This window comes from Sus scrofa, chromosome 8 (assembly GCF_054392235.1).
Source record: "Sus scrofa isolate SSC_HxYL_T2T_F1_AM1 chromosome 8, Sscrofa_HxYL_maternal_Yorkshire_Landrace_v2.0, whole genome shotgun sequence".
In the NCBI taxonomy this organism is placed as follows: domain Eukaryota; kingdom Metazoa; phylum Chordata; class Mammalia; order Artiodactyla; family Suidae; genus Sus; species Sus scrofa.
In genome coordinates, this window is record NC_139390.1 from 17851410 (window position 1) to 17866655 (window position 15246).

The 15246-nt window shown below is 43.0% G+C and overlaps 1 protein-coding gene across 14 annotated transcripts in view; it reads right to left on the reverse strand.

Annotated features, from left to right (window-relative positions):
• PPARGC1A (PPARG coactivator 1 alpha) overlaps positions 1–15246 on the reverse strand; it is a 686355-nt gene that overhangs the window by 80175 nt on the left and 590934 nt on the right.

The following is a 15246-nucleotide window of genomic DNA, read 5'->3' on the forward strand; positions in this document are numbered from 1 at the left end:
GAAGAGAAACAACAGTGTCTGGGATTTCTGTAAATACCCTAACCTTTGCAGACTGCCCCTGTGTGAGCTTGAGTATCTTATTTCTGCAATTCAGTGACAAGCCTCCAGGAGAACTGAGGGCCTGCTTTAAACACCTTTCTGTCCTGTCCCCACACCTGGCACCCCACCTTGCATCTACAATGAGCTCAAACTACCTGGCTACTGATGGCTTGGCAGCTCGCATCTGTGGCTAAAACCTACCCCACACTGAACTGGCAAATTTGTTCTTTTGCATTTCAGTAAACCAGTCCTTCTGGGAATAGCCTTCAACTTGGATAGTCAGTAGCATTGTTTTTGATGAACTCAACAGAAGGTCACACATTGTTAAGTCGTGTAACTCACATCTGTGGGCTACATGATTTAAACTGCGATAGTTCACACTTCTGCCTCCGGACGCGCGCGCACACACACACACACACACACACACACACGCAGACACACAGATACACGCGGTTGTGAACACTAGAAAGCTGATAAAGTTGTCTGCGTGTACGATATAGAGACAGACAGACAAGAATTGACAGAGCAATAGTCTCACGAAGAGTCGTTAATATGTAAGGAGAAAGATACCAGGAATAGCCAGCCTCGTGTTTTAAAACTGCATTTTCTTTGCTTCCTGCTTTTAAATGACACACTGCAAAGTCACAGAGGAGAAAGCGCTAAGAAAACTTTCATTTGCTATGGTACAGCTCGCCGGTCTGTCTTTGCCTAAAAAAATAAATAAATAACCCCCCGGACACGTTTCTTTCTTCTCATAGACATTAATAACGATAGCTTGCACTGTAAAGATTTGGTTTTACTGAAGGTAATGGAGTAATGTTTATTTCCATTAGACTAGGCCTATAAAATCCTCTTTTTATAACCGTGAGCCTACAATTTCAAAACGGCAAAGTTTGACATTTTGGTCTCTGACAGGCACCACTTAATATTGGGATGTTTTAAAAATCTATAGGAAAAAAAAAAGCTCTTCATACAAGATAGGCTGAACAGTTTCCCCGAAAATGGTTTGTTTTAGCTCTCTCTCTTCCTCCCGGACAGACAAGGAAAATCAGACAGCTTATTGGCTTAGTTGGTTAGGCCAGGTTAAAGGGATGCAACGCCAAAAGACTCTTAAAGGAGCTTACCCTTGGGCTAAAAATAGCAGGCACTAGAGAATTATCTTAAATACGACCCAAGTTGTTCTGTACTGTGAATGCAGATAACTGTAATATGTTTCCATTTTCGGTCTTTTCAGAGCTTTTTTTTTTTTTTTTTTTTAAGTTTGGCTTGTGGTAGCTGACTCTTTAAGTCATTTCTGATTATATTTGTCACATTTGCTCCCAGCGATACCGCCGAGGGTGCTCGACTGAGGAGTGCTTCTCATGCGGCTCTGCTGCTTTTGTTAATATCTAAGGAGCTATCGGACTGCAAGCATGACGCAGAAAGGCCTCGTAAGACGGCAGACTCGTTAGGAAAAATGTCATCAAGGACCTGCTCTGTGCATCCTTTGTCTTGACTGTACTGTTTTCCTCCTAAGAGGTGAGAAATCCATCTTACCACATATTACAGAGTACGTTTAATCTCCGATGTGATGAAATTTCTCAAATAAATAACCCACCAACAATTATAAACATGCCCCCCCCCTTTCACTGTTTCAGCAAACATTTTTACTCCTCTGTCCATGTCATGTCTTCATGGTCCTTCATTTCTAATTTTGCCACAAAATCCATCCCCTTATCTTACAATTTGTTATTTAAGTGTCTTTTCACTAGACAACTAACTCATGTATCTTAGGTATTATATATGTGTATAAATATATATTTATATAGTATAGTATATAAATAATGCATGTATTTATACAGTGTAGTATATAAATAATTATATTTATTTATATAGCATATATAGTATTGTGTATATATTTACACACACACACACACATACACACACAAAAAGCATCCTTGTATTTTGAGTACCTAAATCAGTGCCTTGCACATAGTTGATGCTCTTTATATGGTCAACAAATGGGTCAATTTAAGAAGGAATGAAATAAATTCCTATATTAGAGCATCCTACATAATAGCAGACTAAATTCTAACACATGAGTCAGCCTAAACAACTACCCACATGGCCTGGGTAAACTGTTGCCTTTTAAACAAAGAGAGCTCACTGAAGCCTTTGCTAAAATGGCAAAGATGACTGTGAATTCAATGGCTCTAGAGAAACTGGTAAGAAATTCAGGTTAAGGGGACCCTTTTGCTTTGCTCATTTTGTACCCAGGTTTCTATGATCACAGCCTATAAACGAAAGCAAGGCCAAAACATCCACAACTTCTGAAAAGCCCGAATGTCTCAGAGAATTAGTCATGCTTTGCCACCCCACCATTACTTTCAAGCCCCTGTGCGTGATTCTTTTTTTTTTTTTTTTTTTTTTTTTGTCTTTTTGCCATTTTCTTGGGCTGCTCCTGAGGCATAGGGAGGTTCCCAGGCTAGGGGTCTAATCGGAGCTGGAGCCACCGGCCTACGCCACAGCCACAGCAACACGGGATCCCAGCCCCGTCTGCGACCTACACCACAGCTCAGGGCAACGCTGGATCGTTAACCCACTGAGCAAGGCCAGGGATCAAACCCGCAACCTCATGGTTCCCAGTCTGATTCGTTAACCACTGCGCCACGACGGGAACTCTCAATTCTTTTAAGAAATCAAGTAACTGCCATACAATCACGATACTATGAACTTGTGCAATTAGGCCATCACGTTGCCATGTGAGGTCTGTTCTCTTCATGGCCATTTTTGACAAGGAAACTACAACAAAAACAAAATCGTTGCAAAAGTCTGAAGTCTGGATCCCTTGAAGAGAAGCAAAACAGGCCAGGGAATATTGGGAATAGAGTGCTGGGGCCCCAGAGCCATGTGTTTTATGAGCGCTCAGGTAACAGCTGGTCCCTTATACAGAGGCAGAGTTACTCCAATGCTCTGGAACCCCACAATGGTACCAATTCATTCCCTCTCCACTGAGTGTGAAAAATATTCCCTCTTCCACAGGAGAGAGGCGTAAACACTGGACATCCACTGCAGATGTATAAGAGTGTCTTTATGTGCCCACAACTGCCATACAACCTCCCATATATCTTAATCTGAAGAGCACATCTTGGCGAATTAGAAGGTAAGTTCACAGCCACTCTGGCAGGTGCACACGTACTGCTGTCACGGTTGGCTCTGTTTACAGACCGTCTCTTGGAGAGCATGTTCTCAGATCTTTGCGATGTCTTATTTTTAGCATGATTGGTCTGAATGGCTGGGAAGGTCATTTTATTCTCTCTCCATCTTCCTCTCCCTGAATCAGATAGAACCACTGTAAATCCATCCCTTAACAGACCTCAGAGATGGAATTCCAAATATACACGGCTTTGTGCTGGGCACCGAGAAGGTGATGAGGCCCAACTTAAGACAAACCTGTCTTCCCCTCACGCCGTTTATAATGTTGCTTGAGGGTTGATGCCAGGGGAACAGACCCCTATGGTCACCATGCAAAGACCTTCACAAAAGGAAAAGCTGCTCTTTTGCACACATGACAAGAATACTCGTTTTGTGCCTAAGAGGGGCCAGTGATACCTTCTTCAATTTAGGGACTTAACAGTTTATCCTCTGCCTGGTTAAAGGCTCCACCTGAACCCAGACGCAAACAACCACCGGCCTTTAGTGTGGCCCATGGTTGTACTGCCGCTTATGGAAATTGGGTCTATGGAAAATTTCCTTGGGATAATCACTTCTTAAGACTTATTTCCACTGACACGCAAAGGAGGACAGATTTCGTTTCCGAGAAGCCCCCAACCGCACACCTTTTTCTCTGCACCTCTGCACCTCATTTGCATTTATTCTCTCCTTCCACCACCTGGCTCCACGGAGGACACTGAGATGGCGGGGCGGCCAGCTTGCACACAGCCTGGAATCGGCTTTTATGCTGCCGGATAAAAGGTCGGGTGGAAAGGCCCACCACTGGCACAATTAATCTGGTCACTCAGGGACCATCCGCTGGTTCAAGAATAGCTTGCAGGTGAGTGACGGACAGGGTCACCGCTGCCTGACTGTATCAGGGACTATTATGACAGCCATAAAGAGAAAGGGAAAAATTGAACAAGGGAAGAATTACTCCTGAAAGGGACATGAAGGGAGGCACAAATGCCTTCATACAAAGGAGAAGCGTGAGAAGCACCAGGGGAGCCAGGCTGCTTACAGTAGGAAGAGTGGACAGCATTCTTTGAAATTGCCAAAGGTGGAATATTAATGCGGGGTCATAGCCTAACCAAAGCTCAGGGTCCATGTAGAGAAACCCAAGCTTTCCATTCTCTCCCCTCCGGTGAAAGGTGACAGAGCTGGGCCAGAGAGTTCGGATAAAGACGACACAGTTATCGCTTTCCTTGGCTTTCGAGACGGAAATGAGATTTAGGGAACCCAGGCCTGCATATTATCTGAAATCCTTGATCCAAACCCAAGCAGCACATTTTAGTGATTGCCTTGCAAGCCTTGCAGTTGGTGATTTATTTATAAGGATCTCCAAACAAAATGGGAAAAAATGGGGAAATCACTCATAGTACTGGTAATACAATTGAGTGTGTTCTCAATGAAAATATACACATGAATTATGCATTGCTGGGGTGGTGGTGGAGTTGAGGACTGAGTAGGAAAGCAAAGACGGGGAAAAATATAAGCAATTTCATTCTAAGGTAATGTGGGGAATTACTTATTTAAGGATAACTCTGCTGAGCTGTGCTTGTCTTGACCAAGGGCCCTACAGCTAAAAATCGTTCCTAAAACACAAGAAAAAAAAAATCACTGGTGTTTTTATTGGAGGAAATTTTACCAGTTGTATTTTTCAAGGGGGAAAGTGAGCTGACCAATTATACAATGAAGTTTAACATTTCATGGAACATTCTCCTAGTAGGTATTACTACGCGGGAAAGACAGAGGGATGCCAGACCACGTGAAAATCTTCTAGATGTAAAAACATGTGTGTGTTTGTGTATATGCCTCATTTATCTCTCATGATCAGGCGTTAATCCATCTTGGCACGTGTGCAGAAGAATCGAAAAGTTGCATCGCTTAAGCACCAAATTTTTTATTAAAGCATTTAATGGAAAGATTTCAAAATCATTTACATATTTCCCTCACCTTAAAAATTATGAGAATTGATTTTTGTAGCTTTGTACAATATTATGAAATGACCGTAGGGAGCTATTTAGAAATACAGCCCTGAAAGTATAGAGTGTTCTGCCCTCTACTGAAATGGCCCCAGACAGTCGTATTTTGAGTGATTGTCTACTTTTTGTAGTTTTTAGTCTCATCTCTTTGGGTCAGTTCCTACTTCCCACTCCTTGCCTCTTACAAGCTCATTAACTTTCTAAATCATTTCTTCTAATCTCCCATGTGCTCAGAACACAGATAACTAGATTGGTTTAAATTGAAAGTAAAACAAAAGGAAGCAAATGCTAAGTGAGAGCTGGAGAAGCTTATCTGGTAATAAAATGCATTGAGTTTGAGGGTATGATTTTTTTTTTTCCCCATCTGGTTTGGCTTCTCAGAGACATTTTTACAAATGGTGTGTTTCTCAGCTATGTTTCAGACAATTAATAACACTAAGTTAATAATGGCCAGAGAAATGAGGTCTCCTAATGCGAATTATAAAAATAACCACTGTGATTAAGTAAAACTGCATCCCATCTATGGAACATACATCTTCTCTTTCAGCGATGAAACGTCGCTGGAAATAAAAATGAACCAGCCACTAAAGGGAAAAAAAGTAGGATCAAGGTTTTGTTTTTCTGTATCACAGAGAAGTCACCCAGTACCACTGGAGGGTATCAAGGCTTTTGCTGACTCAGAGAAGAAACGCATTTGCCATTCAAAGACAAATTAAACAGGGCATGGATCATGCCACATAGATCGCCAGACTCAGTTATCTGCCAAGACCAGGCAACATTCAGTTCCCCCCAAACGCATCAGCACGCAGCAAATTCTCTGGCTCTGTGTGGCCAAAACGTCTTTGTCAAAATGTGCAGTTGGAACAAATATTGCCAAGTGGCCCAGACTAGATTTGTCCCAGGAGAAATTGACACAAATTCCTTCAGGACCAGGGCAGCCACCTCAGCTACATGGATTGCCGGGTGATAGGATTAAAGGAGCTCGAAAGTGGCACTGTGACCTAATATAACTCTCAAATCTACTGCATGCAGAGTCCTGGAACTGAGGACCAGCAGGGGGAAAGAAGTCACTTATCCCAGGCGGCACCGCGGCATTCCAGCGTTTGCCCAGACTCTTCTTCAGTAGGAACAGGAGGCGAGCCTGCCCATCAAGCAGCCCTGCCCAGAAGAAAAGGCAGGCTGATAGACGAGGCTCAGGGGAGATCAGGGTGTCCCTGCTAAGCATGTGCTGGCAAGACACGAGAGGATCCTGACATGAGAACATTTCTGGACAGGATCTGAGTTGGCGAGGATCCCTGGACACCCGGGAGAGCTATGTCTGGACTACAGAAGCTCCAACTTCACATCTGAACAAATGAGATGGCACCCAGGGAAGCCAATGTCCTTAGGCCAAGCGTCCATGGAAAAACCAAGGGCATTCCTATAATAGAGGTGCCTTTTCCCCTATGTAAGCAGCATTCAGAAGCAGAAATCAACTTCTCAGAAAGGACTGGTGAGAAGAAATTGAAGCTGGAGAATTACCGGGACGTGAAAACGATCTAAGTGAATCAGGCTCAGTAGAGATGTAAAGCTTGGTACCTCCCAAGAGAAGAGGAAAGGGGTACAGAGCCTTCTTCTCATGCCTGCCTCATCACCCAAGGCCAGACAGTCCCAGGGAAGGACTGTCCATGAGACAACACAGAGAAGGCCCCACATTCAAGATGTCGCAGAGAGGCAAAAAAGCGCGTCAGTCCTTCCAGCAGGAAATACCATTCTCGCAGAGAAAGGTCGACAGGCCTCAAATGGTGCAGAATCATTTTCACCCAAAGGCACCCACCTGCATTGCCAGGGACTCAGCATTCCACTCACATCAGCTGTGCACCCTGGTTGCAGAACCTTCTGCTGACAGCCTTTCTCTCTTCCCTGAAGGCTCCTTCTTCTGGTCTTCCCTCAGCAATCCCCATGAGCAAACTGCTGTTTTTCTCAACACACTGTGTGTAGGGCACGGTAGAGCCAGATCTCCCCATTTCAAATATTCTGTCCCACTGCCCTGCATTTGCCAGACGCTGTGCCCAGGGCCCTTGGTTTGGAACAGAAGGTCCCATTAGCCAAGGGAAATGTTCTCCAGCCAAATTCCACTTCCAGGAGAAGGCACTTCTGAAGATGGTAAATGAACCCCCCCCACCCCCTGAGAAAGGCAGAATTTATCTGTGATCGATGATCAAGACAACAGGCCAGTGGAGAAAGTCCCTGCTTGGCTTTCTCTATCAGAGACTGTATCTTACTGGGTTCTCAAGCTGCATCTTCATCATCAGCCATGAGCAGCATGGCGCCATGGACTTTGTCTGCATGGAACCACTGTATCCCCAGGAAGTGACATGCTAATGGGCATGCTAATGGTTGACGGTAATCATTTTTTGAGGAATGGATAGAGACATCAGTGAGAGAAGAGAGGAACTTTTAACCAGAAGCCTGAAGAAATGTGAAAATATTTCTGGAGACCAGGAGCTTTGGCGGACAAATGGCTTCTTCTACGTGAAAACATGACCATCCACACCACACACGATATGGGATGAAAACATCGGAGTTAGTAATACCCTTTGGTAATCCACACCTCCTAAAGCACCATCCTGAGGTTTTAAAGTCAGCCACTTTAACCAGGGAAATTCACATGACTGCAGAGAGAGCTGGCAACACTTTCTGACTCCGGGCCATTTGAAGGAAGATGGGGAGGATTGAACACATCGAAGAATTTCTCAAAAGTGAAAAAGTACTTGGCATCCGTTTCTTCTCATGCCTCTGGTGCTGAAATATCAGCCACTGTGGAAATTGGTCTCTGTAGTTGCTCCCCGGCGACCGATGCGTCGGTTTCATTTGCCCCCTACCTCCCCCCGCACTTTCTCCTTTAAGCAAGTTGCACATTTGGTGCAATCATTTCTTTGCCGCATCTCTCTAAATTCTCTATCATGAGAAAGTCTGATCAAAATGTCCAGCCTTCACTATGACCCGGGATTCTGGTAATGAATTAAGAGTTAACTGGAGTGCAAATGAACGAGAGAGCTTGCCAGAGGATGGTTAGAGAATTTCATGACAATTAGCACTGATTTGCGCTACAAGAATAGAAAAAAAAAATGTTTTAAAGGAGAACAAAAAAAGCTACTCACACATACACAACCCAAAAAAAGCCTTCTAGCACTGGCTGAAAATGATACCACTGGATGACAGAAGAAACACACCAGATTAGCCAATTAGCATTCACCCAAGAAAAGCAAGCACTTTGGAGAGAGGGGAGCAAAGGAACCCATCAACGGTAATATCAACTTTACAATAGCCCCAACTGTTTATCGACCAAAGGAAGTGCTACCTCCCCACTTTTGGGTGACCCTCTCAACAATTATGGGGGAAAAAAATGTTAGTTCAACATTATCGCAAGCCGGAATATGACTCTATTTATGTGACAAGTTGACAACATACAATTTCATGCTTGTTGAACTGATCGGTGTTATATATTCACTGTGAATATTATGAAGCCTCACCATTATAAATATGAAACAGTATACACTTATTCAAAGGCACTCCAGCAGTGGCAATTTATAGCTGGGCTGTTTGTGTTCTGATGAAGTCCAATGCCACCTTAAGGAGCTGCAGCGCAGAAACAGATGTGCAGTGTGGCCACGACCAAAATGGATTGACGATGACCCCTGTGAAAGCAGGCTATTACATTTTGGTCTGCGTGGCAGCTGACACTGGTTTGTATTTAGATATCTGACTGGTGAGAACACTGTGTCCTTAAAGCTCTGTTTAAACATGGGCCAAGACATTTGTCTGCTGGACTAATTATTTTACCACCCTGCTATGGCAAGCATCGCTTTTTTTTTTTTCTAAAAAAAAAAAAAAGAATGTGGATGTGTATGCAAGCAGGCGCACCCCCCTGCACCCCCCCTCCCCCTTGACACACACACACACACCCCAGGCACGCATTTCCCCTCTGCTGTGTAAAGTTACTGCCAGTACTTTAAACCTTGGTCATGTCAGGTGAATGTTGGCAGGCGCTCCGGAATGCCTGCATAACAGGATTGTACCACTTTCTCGATCAGGTGCCTGGGAACCGGACAAGGCCACAAACCATCGAATGCTAAGCTGTCCCAGCCACTGTTTTTGGTCCAAGTGTTTCCTCCTTCCTCTCCCCCGCTTTCTTCCTCTTCGCAAGCTTTAACCAATTTGCAAGTGTTCCCTTTCCACAAGGACAAATTTGGAAGAGTGAAGAACAACACAATTTATCCAAATGTGGAAGGAAATGAGGGAACCAGGCACCTTGCTCAAGCTAGATATCACAAATTTGCATAAGCAGTTTCCCCACGACAGAGGTGCTATTCGGAACAAAATAAATTGCTTGTATTGTATGCAAGGACACAAACCTTGACCAAGTTTGTAGTTGCTTCCCTGCTCCCTCGTCTCTTTAAGTTCACCCAGATATTCCTGCTAAAAAGCCCAGGCTGGTTGCCCTGGGTCAGTGGATCTAAAAGGACCATGGTTTATTATTTCGTTTAAATTTGGTTTGGGGTAGACCTGACCTGAAAATGGGTACTGTTTACACTGAAGGCTTCCACATCTGTATCTGACGACTGAGAAACATAAACCTAAAACATGTCGAATATGAACGACGTTGCTCCAGGATTTTCAGGAATCTGTTTGTTTCTTTGTTTGTTTGCTGAAGATCAGGTAACACCCTTCGCTCTTGTTTTGAGGTCTAGCAATGGAGTCACTGACCAGCATCCTCGACCACTTTTAAAAGATTTTAATGATGACGTATTGGGACTTGCACGCTCTGACAAAGTTTGCTATTCAAAGTCGACATCTCTTTCTCCTTTTCCTGTCGGACTGAAGTGAAAGTGTTGTCGGTCTGTCTAGTAAATCCAACCCATAAGATAACATAATCACATACATTCATTTCTCAGAGACCCTGGCGGTTCTTATCTCCTTGCTTTTATGATCTCTTATGAACAGCCAGGAATAGCAATTTGCAGCCTGTTTGTAAAGCCATCTGAGTCTGAACCTAGCCTTCTCCTCTTTTATCACACGGCGATATTCTGCAGCTAAATCCCATTCGCTATAGCAAAATTTGCTCTGAGCTCCATTTTAGAATAATGTAAGTATTCTCCGTGTGTATGGAACATATCAGACATGTAAGGGAGGGCGATTATCATTTCAATGAACTATTTATTAATAGAAGGTGGTGCGCGTGCTTTGCTTAGATTTACTGTATGCCGCCCACTGTATAGTGTAGCCTGAAGCTATTTAGTTCACGGCCATCAGCGTCTCAGACAGGCAGCTCTGCGGCTCTCATGGTCCCAGCTTTGCTTTGTGCTTTGCTCAACTTTATTTTACCATTATATCACCTAGAACATTAAACACAATGCTTGAGTTCTGTGTTAAATCACAGTGGTTTCCTATTCAGTGTTCCAAGCTACCCATTTTTATTAACAGTTACTTTATTAAATCCTTAATAACATAGATAGAATAGTTAGTTAATTTGTGTGTTGAGCCATGGATGTTAATTTGTAAACATAATAACATACTGCAATCATTTGCATAATAGCATTTTAATCTTTTTAGTAAAAGCTATAATTCCCTACAAAGTACACTGCAGTAGAAACTAAGTGACTATTGGTAATAATACAAAAGGCCTTAAAATTCTGATCCTATTATAGTGTTGGAACATACCCAAACTGCTTCCATAATCTCTGAAATGTTACTGTTCTCTGATTTAGGTGTCTGTGTCAAGAATAAAAATGAAGTATAACTGGTAGCAGTAGACTATTTCCTAAATGTAATTTAGTATTCACTAAACACCAGCACTTTGCAAATAGCTCTGAGGCTTTCCTTCAAAGTTCAGAGCTCCAGCTCTGCATAGTGTGTGAGCAACACCAAGGAACTCACTCGAAACTCAGTTGTGCTGAAGACAGGGTTCCGACAGGTCACGTGATAGGGCCCCGGGAAGGACATCGGCCACCAAGGATGTGGCTACTAAGTCTCCTCCCCTCATCCCTGCCTGACCAGCCTGCTTGTACCTCCCTGAACGGACTGCTTCTGAGCAGAAGTGTGGGAGCGAATGAAAAAGTGGAGGCAACAGTTAACAAAGCTACTTGTGGGAAGAACAAAAAAACACGTCCATTCTATGGGGGGCTTGATCTCTAGAGCCCATTAACATGGACCACGAGACTGGCCAACAAGAAAAAAGATAAAAAAAAAAAAAAAGTAGTTGTTTAAAAGTCAGGCCAAGTCATTTTACGCAAGATCTAGTAATTCATTAATCTATCCAGCTGCAAACCTTGAATGAATAACTTGCACTAGTAATGGAGATGGGCAGGCCTACAAAGTCTCGGTGTTTAGAATCTGAAACTATGCAAACCATTCTCTCATTTTGGAACAGAAAAGGCACAAAAGTATCACGTATCATCGTTTTGGGACAAATGGCGTAATGGGTAAGAAGTCATTTATCTTCCTAAAATGTTGCCCTTGCCAAGAGTAAGAGTGTGTATTTCCTTGTGTATCTTGCCTCCCTTTTCCCTTGCTCTCATTCTAGCTACTTGTAATTCAGCATCTTTGGCAGGCTACAGGGAAACACAGGATCCTGCTTGGGTTTCAAACTCTAGCTCAGAATGCACCCTCTTGAAAGCAACCTGAGAGGCTAAAGAAGAAGAAGAAGAAGAAAAAAAAGAATGGTCCTTACAAAATTGCTTTACATCACAGGCAATTCATTTTATAAAAGCCACAATAAAAGTGTTCATTGCTAGAAGAATAGGCACATATTATAGGGACAGATTAACCTTGTTAAAAACGTGAAGTCTGGGGTAGAGAACAGTGGAAGAACGACTTGGCGCTCAGTCTTGAATGTTCATCTTTTTATCTGCTTTGAGTGTTGATCTCATTCAGAGGTGAGCCATCTGCTGGGCTGTGTTTCCACGGTGTTGCATACAGATAGGGGGACATGGACAAACAGGCCTGGCATATGTATAAGGTCCCTACACAAGCACACGTGGCTGCTGTACAAACAGACAGTGTGTCCCACACAGCATCCTGAATCTTGATTACTTTAACCTCGACTAGGATCTCTGAAGTCAATCTGAGAGGCAATGAACTACTTTTTCCCGATTCCTTTCTGAGAGTTTCTCCTTGTGGGTGTGGGTCTCCACTTTTCTGCGGAGTGGTTTTTAGTTAAAAGACCCACTTGAGAGCCCAGGAGGTGGGGAAAGCCTAAGACATGCCCATAAAAGAGCTCACCTCCTTCTTGGAGTGCCCAGTGTGTAGGACATGAAACAGTCGGTCTCTGCCCGCTCCCCCTCCTCCCCAGCACCAACTAGTACATTTTACAATCATCATCCCAATTAAACATATGAATTTTCCCTTTCCAAATGGCCAGTGGCTAAGAACTGGATTGGCTTCTAAACTCATCTTCTGCAGCCACAACTTGCACCCATAAGAGCAGCCACCAGAAAAGTTAGTGATGGTGAAAGATGTCATGTAACTGGCATCATGTGACTTATTATTTATTAGCAGGGTTGATGCCAAGAACTCTGTGGATCAGAATCCCTGAACCATATTTTTCCAGTGGTCAGCATAATGGCAGGGAAGAAGCAGGGTGATAAACCAGATGTTCCCAAGATAAGGCAGATGTTATCTAGGCAAGGAGTCTAAAATGGTCTTTAACTGAGGTGTGTAGATGAGCACACATGCATGCACATACGTGCGCGCGTGCACACACACACACACACACACACACACACACACACACACACACACACACAATTTAGCCTCCCTGCCAGAAAAGCTGAGTAGAGGTTGAAAATAAAGCCCCACACAAGCTGGGTCAGATTGTTGCTTTCTGATTTGTGATTCTCCAAGATGAACATCTAACTGATTTATACCCAGAATTTGGAATTTTGTGTTAGACTACAAATGCAAAGATAAGTACAACATAAATTTTTAAAATACTCCATAAGTCTCCATGAGTTTCAACATTCTTCAATGTTCTTATGTTTCAGCCAATTATCTCCCCACTTAAATGGCTATTATTTTCTTACTTGAAGTCTATATTCTCTGTAAGCATCATTACTGAGTGTGGCAAAAATCTGGTTGTGGGCCGTAAATTTCATTTAAATGACAAACATTTATTGATTGCAAATTGGAAATTCCAGAAACCTTCACAAAGGGATTATTGTAAATGAATTCGGTCTCCCCACATAACAAAGGAGAATTTATTCTTCCGATGATTAAATTAAGGTGAGGCGGTTTTGACACACATTTTGTTCTCTCTGCTTGTTGTGTTAAAATTCCAAGAGGTTTGCCATTCATAGAAAAGTCTGCCTGACCACAGGCACGGTCAGAAGCAGGAATTCATTACCATGGAAGGCTACAGAATTTCCTTCAAGGAGACAAGTGAGAGAAAGCAGACACCACGTAAATTTGTGGATTGGGTTAAATACATTTTGCCCCTGAGGCAGCAGGGAACTGGAGAGCCCCTTTGTAAAATGATTCACAGTCCAGGAAAGTACTCTGGCTCCTAAAGGTAAGCAGACACTTAACCAGGACCACTTCCATGAAGTTCCGATTCTGAATATTTTTGAGTTAGCATGTTTTGCCACCTCCCTCTCTAACCTCACTCATATTTATCAGGGCTGATGGAATTTTCCTTCAAGGTGCTTCGGGTTTTATTCCCTGGACGCCATCCCCTCTGCTGTCACCTTGTCCCTTCCCTGCACCAACATCGCATGAGGTTTGGAATGCAGCAGAGCCTGCGGTCAGGTTCCCTCTACTTTCTGCTAGTCCAAAGCTCTTTCAACAGTCAGAATGATCACCCTTAAATGCCATCGCCATCGCATCCATCTCCCGCTAAAAAGCTTCAGTGGCACCCTAATTCCTATCATGGAAACACTGAACACTTCCAACCCGGTTCTCCTGGCCTGGCATAATCTGAGACCCACCCTAAATCCAGACTTATTTCTCTTACGCCTGGGTTTCACTTCATACAAACTTCACTTTGAGTAAGTCAAGCTTTTCAACTTCATACCCACCTCTGTGAAAGTGCTTCACTCTTATTCTCTCATCAGCCTCAGTGCCATTATTCTTGCTGATTCCCTCCTTAGCTAGGACACACACACACATAAATGTATACACACATATACACATGTATATGCATACACGCAGTCTCGTAATTTTTCCGATCAATATATACACGTAATATAGCCCCATGCACATAAATATGCATGTGCATATACACATGAATATATATAATCTTACATTCTTCTCCAAATGCTGATGTATGTGGACATATATATGTATATCTGTATACACAGTCTCCCATTATTTGCTAATTGTTTCCCATTTCACCACTTGCCCTCCCCAACTGGATTTAAAGTGCTTTAGGAAAATAGATCTTTTTGCTTTATGTTTTCACACTACCTAACTACCTAACGCAGTTGACACCATCAATACATATATGACAGACAACATATTCATTAGGTTGCAATTGTTTATGGAGTACCTACTTTCTTCTGTTTTGTAAAAAAAAAAAAAAAAAAAAAAAGTCTAGAAAACTTCAGTGAATAAGACAAGCTGGTTCCCTGCTTTCCAAATTCTCAGTCTTTTTTTTTTTTTTTTGTCTTTTTTAGGGCTGCACCATGGCATATGGAGGTTCCCAGGCTAGGGGTAGAATCCGAGCTATAGCCACCAGCTTATGCCAGAGCCACAGCAATGCAGAATCCGAGCTGTATCTGTGACCTACACCACAGCTCATGGCAACACCAGATCCTTAACCCACTGAGCAAGGCTGGGGATCAAACCCGCGTTCTCGTGGATGCTAGTCAGGTTTGTTGACCACTGAGCCATGACAGCAACTCTTCAGTCTTTTGAATAGCCAAGACTTGTTTCTTCCAATGTTTTTCGGAAGGATATAATATATGCCCATTTTAGGAAAACAAATAGAATACAACTGAACGTCAATGAAAAAAAAAATGTAACATCATTTAAATTCCCACGAGAGTGATCAAAC